This window comes from Cibotium barometz, chromosome 8 (assembly GCF_041138505.1).
Source record: "Cibotium barometz isolate CiBa-2024 chromosome 8, ASM4113850v1, whole genome shotgun sequence".
In the NCBI taxonomy this organism is placed as follows: domain Eukaryota; kingdom Viridiplantae; phylum Streptophyta; class Polypodiopsida; order Cyatheales; family Cibotiaceae; genus Cibotium; species Cibotium barometz.
Window position 1 is genome coordinate 43023626 of NC_141053.1, and position 16467 is coordinate 43040092.

Consider the following 16467-nt stretch of genomic DNA (forward strand, 5'->3'; position numbering starts at 1 on the left):
GGAAGCGCACCATTTTTCAACCATATTGAGGCTAGTTAAGACCTGGGAAGGCTTTGCCACGTGAGCTATCCTTTGAACACTCCTCGCCAGCTGTTGCAACCAAACTTCCCTTAGAAAAACATATACCAAATGCTCCCTCCAGCATTCTGGCGTAAGACAGTCCTTTAAGAAAATAAGGTTTCTAAGCAAGTTTTTAGTTTGATTTTCTTTTGAATACAGGGAGTATTTCTTGAATCAGTATCCCCAAAACTTCTTGATTGAAATTCAGAATTTCATACCAAAATTCCTCGAATTCTATAACCTTGATCCACAGATCAATTCGAAGGGCCTCAAGCTTAGTTTCAGATTTGGCGGGAGTTTTGAGTGTATTTTTCTAAACTGGTCACACTTTCTTTCCTCGAAAAACTGACGAAAGAGTTTGGTCTTGGTCATAAATTGATTCAAGGTTCGAGTCGGATAAGAATTTTCCTGAACTATCTTTCTCGAAAGGGTTTGATAATTCAGTTACTATTTTATTGAATTTCTTTCTTTGAATATTCACTTAATTGATTTCTAAATTAGTTTTACGAATTCCAATGAGAAATAAATTAATCATTTATTTGAATATTTCGATCTTGATAGATTTCTTGAATTTTCTTTTTACAATCCGTGTGAATATAAAACGATAGAAATTTCTCTTATAGAGTATTTAATTATTCATTTATCAAATACTCATAGAATTTAAACATAAAATTTAAGAGAATTCTAATTTTGATATAAAAATTCTTTATGCATCTATTTATACATAAAAAATCAACTTCAATGGGAATAACACTTCTATAAATAAAAAATCCTTTTATGCATCTATTTATGTATAAAATCAAATTTAATAGGAATAATGCTTTTAAAGTAAAAAGAATTTCTTTATGAATCTTTCTATGCATAAAAATCAAATTTAATAAGAATAACACTTTTATAATAAAAAAATTCCTATATGCATCTTTCTATGCATAGAAATCAAATTTAATAAGAATAACACTTTTATAATAAAAAAAATTCCATTATGCATCTTTCTATGCATAGAAATCAAATTTAATAAGAATAACACTTTTATAATAAAAAAAATTTCCATTATGCATCTTTCTATGCATAGAAATCAATTTTAATAAGAATAATACTTTTAAAATAAAAAAATTCCTTTATGCATCTTTCTATGCATGGAAATCAAATTTAATAAGAATAACACTTTTATAATAAGAAAATTCCATTATGCATCTTTCTATGCATAGAAATCAATTTTAATAAGAATAACACTTTTATAATAAAAAAATTTCCTTTATGCATCTTTCTATATGCATAGAAATCAATTTTAATAAGAATAACACTTTTATAATCAAAAAATTTCCTTTATGCATCTTTCTATGCGTAGAAATCAATTTTAACAAGAAAGCATCTTTCTATGCATAGAAATCAATTTTAATAATTAATATTAGTGATATCCATACATATTCATAGGTGAATATGTACATGGAGTAATTAGAATATTTCTTGTAGATGGAAAAATGGTGGGAATTACTCTTTTGGGAATAACATAAAAACAAACTTTCTTTTTCACAAAATTCTAGAAAATTTTGCCATAACCTCCTTTGTATGGCTGACCATTTCTCATTTTCATCTTTCTTAACTTAACTTAATTAACCCAATTTAGAATTATAGAACTCTAATCTACACAATTTTCTAAATTCAAGAGTAAATAATAAGAAGAGTTTAATTAATCACTTAGTTAATCTTTCCAGGATTAAGAAAGGTTGGAATGTAAAGAAGAGAAGGGGGTGGCCTTTTCATCAAAGGCATAGCATTTGAATTTAATTCAATCATTTGCAAAACATAAAAATCAAGAAAACCATAGATTTTTCATTAAAATTCATTTTAACAAAGTAAGAAAATTAGCTTACATGGAGCTTGTAATCTCTCCTTTGGCTTGAGGGATTGAGGGTTCTACTCTTGTTTGAAGCAATAGTGGCCACCAATTCACTTTGGAGAGGATTAGGCCAAAAACAATTGAATTATTAAAAAATTCAATGTAGATGGGTCAGGACAGGAGTAGAGTAACAGTGCATAAACACCATTAAGATTTTACAAAAGGAGGAGGCTTCTATTTATAGGAAAAAGTGAGCCTCTAACCAAGCAAACTGATCCTATAATTTTCCAGATCAGTTTGGTCAAGTTTTGACCATTTTTGGGTCACTTCAGCTTACTTTTTGGATCTAGATTTGAAACAGGAGAGAGGAGAGATAAAAATATCTCATTTTATTGATTAAAAATTAGGGGTAATGATGAGAAAAGGCGCCTACTTCATGAGGGGATATCCCCACACTGAGGTGTCAAAATTGAGTTTTTTAATTCTTTTCTTTGGTCCTTAGTCCATCCTTAGTCCACTCTTCATCTTATGTGAGTATTTACTCATTTTTGGGGGGTTTTTCTTTTATTCTTCAATTTATCTCCTCCCTACATTTGGATTAATCTCATTGGCCTGTCAAACCTTTGTTTGGACCTTAATCCAAATTTTTTTGAAAACAGGGGCCCTTAGGCTAAGGTCTTTTGTGCACATTATAATTTATTTCTAATGCACCTTAGGAATTTCTTTTTAAACTTCTATTTCTGGGAAATTTATTTTAGTAAGAAGGGATATTTTTCCATTGAAAGATATCTAAAATCTGAATTATCTCTCTCTAGAATATTTTCTCTCTCTAGGCCAAAACAGGTAGAAATAAGATCTTTTATTATTCTGAAAAAGGGGATTGATTACAGGGGAAGAAACTCGACATCTTGAGGGGCTAGGGAGGAATCTTACATCCCCTTCCACTTAAAAAATGCGAGATGTCCTCATTTTGCAAACTGGGGGTAATCCCGCATCAGTTTGGCTTCTTTCTCCCAGGTGGCATCTTCAAAAGGATAGAACTTCCATTTGACTAATAATTCTCTCAGAATTCTGCTCCTAAGAACCTTCTCTAGAACATCAAGGATTTCTTCACGTTGGAGTTCCAACTGCCCTTGGGTTGAAGAAGTTAAGAGTTCATCATCATTAAGCACATGATTTGGGCTCGGTACATACTTCTTAAGTAGGCTGACATGAAATACATTATGTACTTTGAGATGAGGAGGCAGAAGAAGTTCATAGGCTAAGTCACCTACTTTCTTTGTAATCAGATATGGCCCACAGTATTTGGGGAATAACTTCTTGTACTTCCCAAGAGATAGAGAACTTCTTTTGGGGCGTACTCGAATGAAGACCATATCTGCCATACTGCTTCTGTCTATCATGGGGAGCTTTTATATCCTTGCGGATCGACTGCATCTGCTGCTCCATGTTGTCAAGCATCTGTTTGGACATCTTGACCCTAATCAATGGGTCGGACCAAGTTAATGGTGTTAGGTAGTCTTGTCCATATAGAGCTTTAAAAGGGCTCATCTCGATACTTCGGTGTGATAAGAAGCATTGTAGGCGAATTCGACTAGGTGCAGATAGCTTAGCCACTTCTTGGGTTCCCTGCAACCACAGCATGACCAAAGTATATCTTCGATTACTTGGTTCACCCTTTCTGTTTGACCATCAGTTCTCAGGGTGGTGAGCCGTGCTGAGATCCAAGGAAGATCCTACTGCTTCGAAGAATGCAGTCCAGAATCTTGACGTGCATTTGGGATCTCGATCACTTACTATTCTCCTGGGTAGGCCATGCAATCTGAAGATTTCCTTGAGGAACACTCTGGCCACATCCACTATAGTGTAGGTTTCTTTTACTGGAATCAGATGGGTAACTTTGGTTAGTCTGTCAACTACCATGAAGATGGAGTTGTAACTTGATTGCACTGAAGGTAGTCCAGTAATAAAATCCATACTGATATATTCCCACTTCATCTAATGGATGTAACTTCCTAGGCATTTTTACTCTCTCGGCTTTGACTTTCTGAGATATCAGGCATTGACGTACATGATTAAGTACATCCTTTTTTAGTCCATGCCAAAAGAAGCTTTTCTTTACAGACATGTAGGTCTTGATGAAACCTCGATGTCCTGCTATAAGGCTATCATGGGCTTCATTCAGAATTTGACCCTTAGTTCCCTTATCATTTTGGGAATGCATAGTCTGCTATTATAATACATAATTCCTTCATCCAGGTTGTACCCTTGAACTCAATTTAACTCCTGAGGAGTTTTGCTTTCTTGCATTAGTAGGGTAGCAATAGGGCCAAAGAATCTATCCTACATGATCTTCTCTTTTGCTTCATTAATCAATGGATTTGACACCACTGTGATTGCAAGCAAGGAGGCTTTCTGCTAAGGGCATCTGCTACCACATTTTCTTTGCCTGGGTGATACTTGATTTCAAAATCAAATTCCTGTAGGGTCTGCATCCACCTTCTTTGGCGCATGTTGAAATCCTTTTGAGTGAAGATCCACTTTAAGCTCTGATGATCTGTCATCATCAAAGTGAATCTTTGACCCAGTAGGTAATGTCTCCACAACTTCAGGGCATAGACTACTGAAAGTAGCTCTAGGTCATGGGCAACATAATTTCTCTCATGCATTCTGAGCTTTCGGGATTCATAGGCCACTGCATGACCTTCCTGCATGAGTGCACCTCCCAGGGCAAAACCACTAGCATCAGTACTACCTCAAAGGGTAGAGAGAAATTTGGCAACTTCAGAACGGGATTGGTTACCAAGGTGGTCTTTATCTTATCAAAAGCACTTTGACACATGGCAGACCATTGAAACGGGTTATTCTTCTTGAGAAGATTAGTCAGGGGGAAGCTATGAGAGCATACTTAGGTATAAAAATTCTATACCAACTAGTTAATCCCAAGAATCCCCTGACTTCTTTTACTGTCTTTGGTTTAGGCCAATCTATGACTGCTTGGACTTTTGCAGAATCTAGAGAAATTCCGTCTTTGGATACCAGAAAGCCCAAGTATTCAACATGGTCGACAGAGAAAGTGCATTTGCTCTTTTTTGCAAAGAGTTGGTGCTTCCTTAAAATCTCAAAAACTTTACGGACGTGAGCTTCATGGTCAGTTGCATTCTTTCAGTAAATCAGAATATCATCAAAGAAAGCAAGAACAAAATCATCCAAGTATTCTTTGAGAATGTCTTGCATTAGGCAATTAAATGTAGCTGGGGCATTTGTCAATCCAAACGACATGATAATAAATTCATAGTGCCCATAGCGAGTATTGATGGCTATCTTTGGGATATCTTGATCATTAATCCTGATATGGTAATACCCTGATTTGAGATCTATCTTTGTGAAGATCTCGACTCCATTTAGCCTATCCAGAAGCTTATCAATTCTGGGAATAGGATACTTATTCTTAACTATCAGCTAATTGAGACCTCTGTAATCCACACACACAGCCAACGTTCCATCCTTATTTTTCTGAAAGAGAACTGGCGCTCCCCAAGGTGAAACACTGGGTCTTACAAACCCTTGTTCTAATAGCTGCCTAAGTTGTTCCTTGAGTTCAATGGCCTAAAGGACTGGCATTTTATACATGCACTAGGCTACTGGGCTGAGCTCCGGGGATCAATTCTATCTCATGATCTACTTCCCGAATCGGAGGTATCTCAGTTAGCTCTGCTAGGAATAAATCATCATACTCACTTAACCATTCTGGTTCTTTAGCCTTTAACTTTGTGTCTATCGGAGCTGCTTCTTTCTAAGTCCTTTCAGTAACCTAGAAGCTTTTACTAATTACAGCTGGGGATCCGGAAGTTTCAGTTCCTTGAACTTTGTTCCCGTGAAGGTCACGGAAGGAAATGGTTCCATTGTGAGAGTGAATGTCAGCTTGGTTTTTTTGTGGAGCCAATTCATTCCAAGGATTCCGTCGAAAACTCCCAAAGGCAAGACTCTGAACTGGCAGTCAGTTACATTCCCATCTAGATTAAACTGAATACGATTTCTCTTATGGTGAGTGAAAAGAATCTTCCCACTGGCCAATTCAACTTGCATAGGTTTCCCTGATTTCTGTTCTAAGACTAGCTTACACAAGCATCTTGGGGAAAAAAATGAATGAGTACTGCCTGAATCAATCAAAAGCTTAAATGGATTACCCTTATACTCAGCTAGAGCATGGATGACAGAGAATTGACGATTTGGCCCTTGGTTTTCAATCGCGGCATAAATCTGACCTCTTTCCTCTTCCACTACTTCTGCTATCGTAACTGCTCTGGCTACTGCAGATTGGGGTGGAACTCTTTCACTTTGGTTACCCCAGTTCTGGGAGGGAGTTCTGAGATTACTCTGAATAGAGGCAAATGGTTGAGCTGGAGTCCTCCTGAGATTGCCCTGATTTTGGCGAGATGGACCCTGATTCGATTGAATACAAAGGGGCTGGTCTCTGCACTCTGGGTCCTTTGTATTCGATTGAATACAAAGGGGCTGGTCTCTGCACTCTGGGTCCTTGACTTCCCTTTCCTCTTGACATGGTAGGAGTCGGACAGTCTTTAAGCTGGTGATGACCGAAACCCTGACACCCAAAACACCTGTTCTCACTTCTAAGCTCATCCCTCTGAATCCTTGAAAGAGGTGGGGCTCCTGAGAAAGTGTTTTGAAGAAAGGGTCTTCCTTCACTTTTGAATTTCCCAGCATCTTGATTCTAATTAGGGCCTTGCTGCCTCTTTGGGGGTGGAAAGTTTGAAGCACTTCTCAGGGTTTAGAACCTTTTAAAGTTTGAGGGTGTAGGCTTCGGTGGGATCTTAACAACAAATGCTTTGGCAAAGTCCTTTGCCATTCTGAGAGCTTCTGCCATTGAGACTGGTTTGGCATTTTTTACTAAAGTGTCCAATGGCTTGTTCATCCCTCGAATGAATCTGGCCATCAGCTGCTCTTCATCCAAAAGTGGACAATATTTGAGGAGAAGGGCAAATGCTTGATGGTATTCTTCAATCGTCCGGCTATCTTGATTCAGTTCCAAGAACTCATTCATTTTGGTTTCTAGGAAGCCCGGGGAGGACATAACCTCTTCCTGAGGTAAGCTTTAAGGTCTGACCAGGTCTAGTTATTTCGGTTGAGACGGTTTGTCTCGCAATGGTTCCTCCATGCATCCCTCGCCGTTTGCACAATTTTCAATCTGGCGAGAGCCATCTTGCTCTTCTCGTTATAACTGGTTACATCAAAATACTCTTCCAGTGCCTCGATCCATTTTTCCACTACTTCTCCTAAAACTATTCCCCTTCACCCTTAAAGAGACCAGGTTGGGATCGGTCAAGGCTTTACGAATATCCGGATCTAACTCTTCATCATCGGTGCAAGGCTTTACGAATGTCCGGATCTAACTCTTCATCGGTAAGAGGATCTGGTTGCCTACCATGGCCCGTGTTCATGATTCTGACAAAACGATATTTTTGTCAACTTAACTTTGTCATCACATTTATGACTATTTAGTTTTTGAGATTTATTTCTTAAACAAATAAACATTCCATCATAATTCTTGAAAACAAGATTCACTATGATAATTTTATTAACCAATATTCACAACCATGAAAACAATTTGGAATCTTTTGCAAAACATCTTTTACTATCAAAAGTTTTTGATATATACATAGAGCATCTCTGCTCCAAAAGTCACCGCCTCAATCACGTACGCATAAAAAGGCGATATTGCGATGGAGACATGCTATGATATACACGATTCATCACTGATAATGGTGCTGTAATTCTTCTCCTAGGAATAAAGCGGCTAAGAAGTCTAAAAATATGACAAGAAATTCTAAAATTTCAGGGTGAGTGATTATAGAGTTGTACATAATGAATAACTCCTAGCCTTATCAAGATCATGGCTAGAGAGATATTTTGTCTGAGTCTCTGTCGTTGATTGGTATTGACGTGTAAGATTCCTCCCTCTAGCTTTTTGAGGTGTATAGGTGTAAGAACCTCCCCTTCTGATCTTGTAATTATTCCTCTCTTTAAAATAAAATAAAGATTCTGTTTTACCGTGCTTTCACTTCGAGAGAGAAAATGTCTAGAGAGAGATAATCCAAAATTGAGATATTTTTGAATATAAAAATCCTCCTAGTGTCTAAAATGGTTTTCCCTAAAACAGAAATTAAAAAAGAACTTTTCAATGTGCATTTGGAATTAATTGAAAATAAGTATAAAGGACCTTAGCGTAGGGGTCTAGATTTTCAGAAATTTTTAGATTATGGCCCAATTAAGGTTCTTATGGGCCAATAGGATCAATCCAAGTGTGGAGAGGAGATAAATCAAATTTATAAAAGAAAAACCCCCCAAAAATTAGTAAGTGCTCACATAAGATGAAGAGTTGACTAAGGACAAGGTTTATTAGTAAAAAACTATGAATATTACTAAAAAAATGAGATATTTTGGGTATAATGATTCAATTTTTGACACCTTGGTAAGGAAAAGGGAGCTCTTCAAGGAGGCCCCTATTTCACATGTGTGGTGGAGTTTTAAAATAAAAAATATTGTGATATTTTTATCTCTCCTCTCTCCTAGATCAAACCAAATCAAAAGGGAGCCAAACTACGCCCAAATCTTGTCCAAATTCAGCCAAACTGAACCTCGAAAATTCTAGAAACTAGTTGGACTTGGTTAGAGGCCTCCCTCACCTATAAATAGATCCTTAGTCCTTTGTAAAAAAATATGAGAACTATATCATTCCAGTATTATACTGAAATAATGATATTTTCTATTGTAAGATCCATGATCCCATTATGCAATGAATTTGGGGATGCTAGCAGCGGAAGTAGCACTTCTTGCATGGGGCAAGGTCCCACACTCGGGGCCTCACCCACGGATATCCAAACAAGAGACTAATCCATTGGTTCTTCCAAAATCGAACTCAAAAAAACTTCCCTTGCCCGAAAAGCACGGGCGATTCCTCCAGGATATCTTTTCTCTAACGTAGTCAAAAGTATACAGTAAATTCATAGTGCCCATAGCGAGTATTGAGGATGGCTGTCTTCGGGATATCTTGATCATTAATCTTGATCTGGTAATACCCTGATTTGAGATCTATCTTTGTGAAGATCTGGGCTCCATTTAGCCTGTCTAAAAGCTCATCAATTTTGGGGATAGGATACTTCTTAATCGTCAGTTGATTGAGACCTCTGTAATCCACACACAGTCTCAAAGCTCATCAATTTTGGGGATAGGATACTTATTCTTAATTGTCAGCTGATTGAGACCTCTGTAATCCACACACAGTCTTAACGTTCCATCCTTCTTTTCTGAAAGAGAACTGGCACTCCCCAAGGTGAAACACTAGGTCTTACAAACCCTTGTTCTAATAGCTGCCTAAGCTGTTCCTTGAGTTCAATGGCTTCAAGGACTGGCATTTTATACATGCGTTGGGCTACTGGGGCAGTTAGCTCTCTTGGGAATAAATCATCATACTCACTTAACCATTTTGGTTCTTTAGCCTTTAACTTTGTGTCTACTGGATTCATTTTGACAACATAAACGAGCTGCTTCTTTCTAAGTCCTTTCAGTAATCTAGAAGCTTTTACTAACTGTAGATCTAGGGATCCGAAAATTCCAGTTCCTTGAACTTTGTTCCCGTGAAGGTCACGGAAGGAAATGGTTCCATTGTGTTGAGAAAACATGGTACTCATGCTAGATCAAGTGTGTGGAGGAAAAGAACTCACAAAATACAAGAACAATCTCTTGCTTATTAAGTTGTTTATTATGAATACAACTAGGCCTTGCTCAATTACCAAATGCCTCATAGCTCCACCTTTAAATAGGTGTGCAAGTGGACCTTAAGTCCATTCACACTCACACTCTTTCTCTTTCCCTTCTAAACCTTAGTCCCTTAATATCCCCCCTCAATACCAACTATGAAAGGATGGAATAGGTGGTATTGGATATAGGATTGAGAGCATGTGGCTTATGACATGCCTATGCCTCTTACAAAGAAGAGCCTCAAGGGTAATACACATAAACATTGAAGATGAGCACTTAGTGTACATGTGCCCAACTTTAAAAACACTCAAAATAATGAGTTTTATGATGAAAAAACCAAAAATCTTCAACCTCTTTGGCTTATGAGATGAAGACAATTGGTTCATGGTTACACCATTTCTCTTTGGAAGAAACGGGTTGATGATGAAGACTTGTAAACTGGCACTTATGGTGTGTGCTCGGCCTCCAATGTTGATGAAGAAGAGCATCCTTAGTGTAAAAGACCTCCTCCTTTGATGGTTAAGACCACCTTAGTGTTAAGCAACACTTTGGTTGGTGATTAAGAGATCACCATTAGTGTAGAAAACACAATTAGTGCTTAAAAGCACATTTTTAGTGTCAAATGATACTTATTTTTGGTGATTAGTTTATCATTAGTGTTTAATAACACTATTAGTGTTTAAGAACACTTTATAATTACTTTCCTTTGTTGGATTAATAGCCTAATTAGTATTAAACAACACAATTAGTGCTTAAAAGCACACTTCTCTTCCCCTTCTACATAACCTTAGTCCCTTAATACATTGTGACAGTGAATGCCAGCTTGATTTTTGTGGAGCCAATCCATTCTAAGGATTCTATCGAAAACTCCCAAAGGTAAGACTCTAAATTGGCAGTCAGTCACATTCCCATCTAGATTAAACTGAATACGATCTGTCTCATGGTGAGTGAAAAGAATCTTCCCACTGACCAATTCAACTTGCATAGGTTTCCTTGATTTCTGTTCTAAGACCAGCTTACGCAAGCATCGTGGGAAAATAAATGAATAACTACTGCTTGAATCAATCAAAAGCTTAAATGGCTTACCCTGACGATTTACTATCTGAATCAATCAAAAGCTTAAATGGCTTACCCTTATACTCAGGTGGAGCATGGATGATAGAGAATTGACGATTTGGCCCTTGGTTTTCAATTGGGGTGGAATTCTTTCTCTTTGGTTACCCTTATACTCAGGTGGAGCATGGATGATAGAGAATTGACGATTTGGCCCAATTGGGGTGGAATTCTCTCTTTGGTTACCCCAGTTCTGGGAGGAAGTTCTGAGATTACTCTGAACAGAGGCAGATGGTTGAGCTAGAGTTCTCCTGGGATTGCCCTGATTTTGGCGAGACGGACCCGACTGATACTAAGGGGCTCGTCTCTGCACTCTGGGTCCTTGACTTCCCTGTCCTCGACATGGCAGAAGTCGGGAAGTCTTTAAGTTGGTGATCAAAACCCTGACACCCAAAACACCTCTTCTCACTTCTAAGCCCATCCCTCTGAATCATTGTTGAAAGAGGTGGGGCTCTTGAGAAAGTGTTCTAAAAGGAAGGGTCTTCCTTCACTTTTGAATTTCCCAGCATCTTGATTCTGATTAGGGCCTTGCTGCCTCTTTGGGGGTGCAAATTTTGAAGCACTTCCTAGGGTTTGGAACCTTTTAAAGTTTGAGGGTGTAGGCTTCGGCGGGATCTTAACAACAAATGCTTTGGCAAAGTCCTTTGCCATTCTGAGAGCTTCTGCCAATCGAGACTGGTTTGGCATTTTTCACTAAAGTGTTCACTAAAGTGTCCAATGGCTCGTTCATCCCTCAAATGAATCTGGCCATTAGCTGCTCTTCATCCAAAAGTGGAGAATAATAGGGCCGACGAAGCGGTCCCTGAGTGAAGTACCAAGACACCTAAGGAGGATCCTGAAGGGTTCTGACCAGGAGATGCACGGGCTCACGGTGCCTATGACACCCATGCGTATGTCGTGTGTGCGCTTTTTCCGTGCACAGGTCGTAGCTGGGGACGAACACCGTATGCGAGCCACGAATGGATGCAAGCATACAACCAGGGAAGGAAGCTCAAACAAAATGCAAGGGGTGTGTCACTCACCGCTCAACTGTCGCCTTGAAGGATTCCCGCGTCGCAGTGAAGAAGGAGCCGCCGTCGCCGCTCTACCGTCTCTCTACCGCCGTGCCGCTACACAGTGCTCGATTGCTCTCTCGATCTCTCTCTCTCACACACACACACGCAGGAGAAGGAAACCAAGGAGATAAGGCAAGAGCACTCTTGTATTCACAACACATGAGAATGAGGATTTTAGGGTTACATTTGACTCTTATAGGTGACTTGGCCGTTCACACTTGGGTGCCCATACATGGTCGACCGATCCTAACCCTTATCCTACTGATATTCAAGGTGTGCCTCTCATCGGCGATCACCCAATCCCTTCATCCTTAACATATGGTGCTGACAAGCCCGGCCCATGACTCAGAATATTTAAATTAATGACGTAAAACATAGTACGTCTCAATGTCCGTTCATAGGTTAACATCGTGGAAGATATGTATGATGGATGAAATGATTATTGTAATCTGTTACTGAATCTCGTTTGCTGACGAATTGGTCTCAAACGACGGAGAGTCCAGAGTGATACTGTTTTTTGAGAAACAAGGGACTGGATGGAATTTTTGAGTTATGACATCTGTGACTAATAACTATTTGTCAATGGATTATTTTATATGTTAAAGTTTTAAAGAGGAGTGAGTGCATATCTATATTCGAAAGCAAAAGTTAAGAAAGGCATTCAATTATGGGTGGGTGAGTAATTGTCTGGTTGTTCTATCGATTCCAGTGGTTGGGTGGTGGCTAACCCATGGGCCAGATGGGGTTAGGCTGGAATCAGTGGAGTTTTAATAATTAAATTTAAATAATAGGAATACGCTTAGAATTCAAGTAGTTAAATAAAAACTTGAAGAATTTCTCAAATGAGTAGATCAATGGCTGTGCTTGACTTCGGTTAGGAAAAAGGCGTTGATTTTCTCAAATGATTAGATCAACGACGGCTGTGCCTGATTTCAGTTTGGAAAAAAGCATTGATTTTTTCAAACTAAGTCAGTGATAGTTTTTCTTCTATCTAGTTTAATTAGGTGAAGGATAGTTTAGTCTCTTGACCCCGTTATTAGAAAATTCCTTACCCGGTTAAGAAAATCAAAAAGGTGGAATCATCCCCGTTTTTCGGGCAAGGGAAATTTTCTCGATTTCAGTTTTGGAATGACCTCCAAATTAGTCTCGTGTCCGGACATTCGAGGGCAAGGCCCCGAGTGGAAAGCCCTGCCCAGCGCAAGAGAAAGCTACTGCTAGCAACAACCGGGAATCCGGTGCACGGAGGGGGCAAAGGGGTCTCACAGTTGGTATCAAAGTGCTGTTGTAAACTTACGAAATAGCAGCAGAAATTGCCTAAAATTTTAAAGTAAATCTGGGAAATAATATTTTCACTTGTTAAGATTATTTTTGAAATGAACATAAATTGAAAACTCTATGTGGTTCTCTGGAGGGCAAAGTATTTGCGTCAATACCAATCAACGGTAGAGACTCAGACAGAATATCTAGCTAGCCATGATCTTGATAAGGCTAGGAGTTATTCATTATGTACAACTCTATAATCACTCACTCTGAAATTTTAGAATTTCTTGTCGTATTTTTAGACTTCTTAGCCACTTTATTCCTAGGAGAAGAATTACACCACCATTATCAGTGATGAATCGTGCATATCATAGCATGTCTCCATTGCAATATTGCCTTTTTATGCGTACACGATTGAGGCGATGATTTTTGGAGCCGAGATGCTCTATGTATATATCAAAAACTTTTGATAGTAAAAGATGTTTTGCAAAAGATTCCAAATTGTTTTCATGGTTGTGAATATTGGTTAATAAAATTATCAGAGTGTTAACCTATGTGACGGACATTGAGACGTACTATGTTTTACGTCATTAATTTAAATATTCTGAGTCATGGGCCGGGCTTGTCGGCACCATATGTTAAGGATGAAGAGATTGGGTGATCCTCGATGAGAGGCACACCTTGAATATCAGTAGGATAAGGGTTAGGATCGGCCGACTTTGTATGGGCGCCCAAGTGTGAACAGCCAAGTCACCTATAAGAGTCAAATGTAACCCTAAAATCCTCATTCTCATGTGTTGTGAATACAAGAGTGCTCTTGCCTTATCTCCTTGGTTTCCTTCTCCTGCGTGTGAGAGAGAGAGAGAGAGAGAGAGAGAGAGAGAGTGAGAGAGCAATCGAGCACTTTGTAGTGGCACGGTGGCGGAGAGGCGGTAGAGCGGCGAGCGACGGCGGCTCCTTCTTCACTGCGATGCGGGAATCCTTCAAGGCGGCGGTTGAGCGGTGAGTGACACACCCCTTGCATTCTGTTTGAGCTTCCTTCCGTGGTTGTATACTTGCAGCCATTCGTGGCTCGCATACGGTGTTCGGCAAGTCCCCAGCTACGACCTGTGCGGCAAAAGCGCACATTTTTGGCGCCGCTGCCGGGGAGTTGCCCTGCACCAAGCTCCAGTTTGCAGCTCGAGCTGCTGCGTGAAGTTTAATTTACACTGTAGGAAAGCGACTGTGTGTTTGTTGTTGAGGTGTTTCCGTGTTTTGCAATTTGTTTCTGCAATTTGTCTTCTGCATTTCTGTTTCTTTTGTTATTTTTTCGCTCCGCGTGTGGGCGTGCGTTCTGTTATCTAGTTTTCTGCGTGTGAGGGGAGATTTCTGAATCCCGAGACCTGTGCTGTGTGCGAACTGCACCGCGGCCAAGGTTGAACCCCAGAAAGAAATCCTAGAAAACTTATCTTAAAAAAAAATAATTTCAAAAAATAAAAAATAAAAAGTAAAAAAATTAAATTTTATTTCTAAAGAAAAAATCAAACGTGTGGAGAGAAAAGATTTTTTAATTGGAGAAAATTTTTTTGAAAAGAAAAACCCCCAATTGACCCCGACCCCGGCCTCGGTCTCGGTCTTTTCATATATATATATATAGGAGAGTGAGCCTCCATAGCTTTCTTTCAAGTGAGAGCTTATGGGAAGTTGTGCCCTATATGTAGCCCACTCCCCAAGGAGTAAAGTGAGTATGTGGGATAAAGCCCTCACCCTTTCCTCCACAAGTAAATAGGCTTTTGCCCCTTCCCCCATAGGGAAACGGACTGTTTTGAGGACCATAGGAGCTCTGGATAGGCAAACACGGTGCACGCTAGGACCCTCTAAACGATACACTCGTTTCGAGCTATCACACGCCCTAGTCCAAGTTTGACTGTAAGTAAGGGGGTCAAAAACGAGTTAAAAACAATCTAAAAACAAGTAAAAACGGGGTGCGAAACACCTGAGAAACCACTTGTGTGAGTTTCAAGGGTAGTTACCAACGCACGTAAGGTACCCACGTCACATGCATCTACGTTCTGGTCGAGTGCTAGAGCCTGATCCACTAGAAAGCGTTTCAGTTTATGCAGGCTCACACCATCCCTCCACGTTGGCATCTTGGCCTTCGGCTGGAACCCAAGGGAGTGCAACCCAAGATCCACGAATAGTGGATAGTGACTCGTCCTCTGACTCAGAAGCCATGGAAGGGCACCCTACCAAGAACCCTAGAGGAGACAAGCTAAAACATGCCAGTGTGGGTCCCACAACCCGGATCTAGCATGTTTAGTCGTCTAATACAGACCTTTAGTAGAGCTACACGCTCTGAACATGCGAAGTAAATGAAGAAGGAGGGGTAGTGGATTCGCCATTGACATCTCATGTGGACCCTACCCCCCCAAAGAGTGTCCATGTGGATATTCTACCCACTTCGTTTAATGAGGGCCATACTGAGCTACCACACCACCTCCCTATGCTCTTCCTAAAGTAGAGGTCCCTAGAAGCCAATCCATAAGAAGTGACATTGCGTCCACTTCAAGAGAACCATTTGGCACACCAAGTCTAGATGGGATATTTCTCAATGAAAATTGGAAATATGATCTACACACAGAGACTCTCATTGACCTATACACGGGCTACATATACCATGTAGGTTGGTTAAAAGTCCTACGATCTACATCTAGCGCCACTAATCTAGAGGAGCAACAACAAATGATATGTGAGGTTATTCATAGAATTATCCAAATTGAGAGGCAAAATAGGGGAGTGAACTTAGTTTCCACTGGCCCTATGAGATTTTTGGATACGGGCAAGGCCAAACAACCAACCCTATCACAATTGGAGACTCTCTCGGTGAGTCCCATAGACCCTTCGTATGTTGTTTCGCCTGGAGTCTCAATGCAGGTTGAGCCCACGAGCAGTAACTTTAGCTTTCCAACCTTGGTTCAACTTTCCATTAAGGAATCCACAATGCCTACCCCAATGATGAGCATGATAGAAAGCGTACCTGTTACCACTGTAGTTAGTACGATACCGCTACCTAGTGGAACAGTACCTACAACAGTGCGTGCCAGTGCCTATCGACCCTATGTACCTATCGCTACTCATGCTCATGTAGCTCCTATGCCTCTTAGTATACCAATGGCGTATGCTCCACGACCGCCTTATCACAACCCTTATCCAAGAGGAGCTAGGCCTAGCCACATATCATATCCTACGTCATTTGCCAACATACTCAGACCAACGCCAACTCCTATCAGCCAGGCTATCCCAGAAGTGCCTCCACTAGCTATGCCCGCTCACCTAGGTGATCTCGCAACGTTTGCTCAGACGATCAGACAATCTATT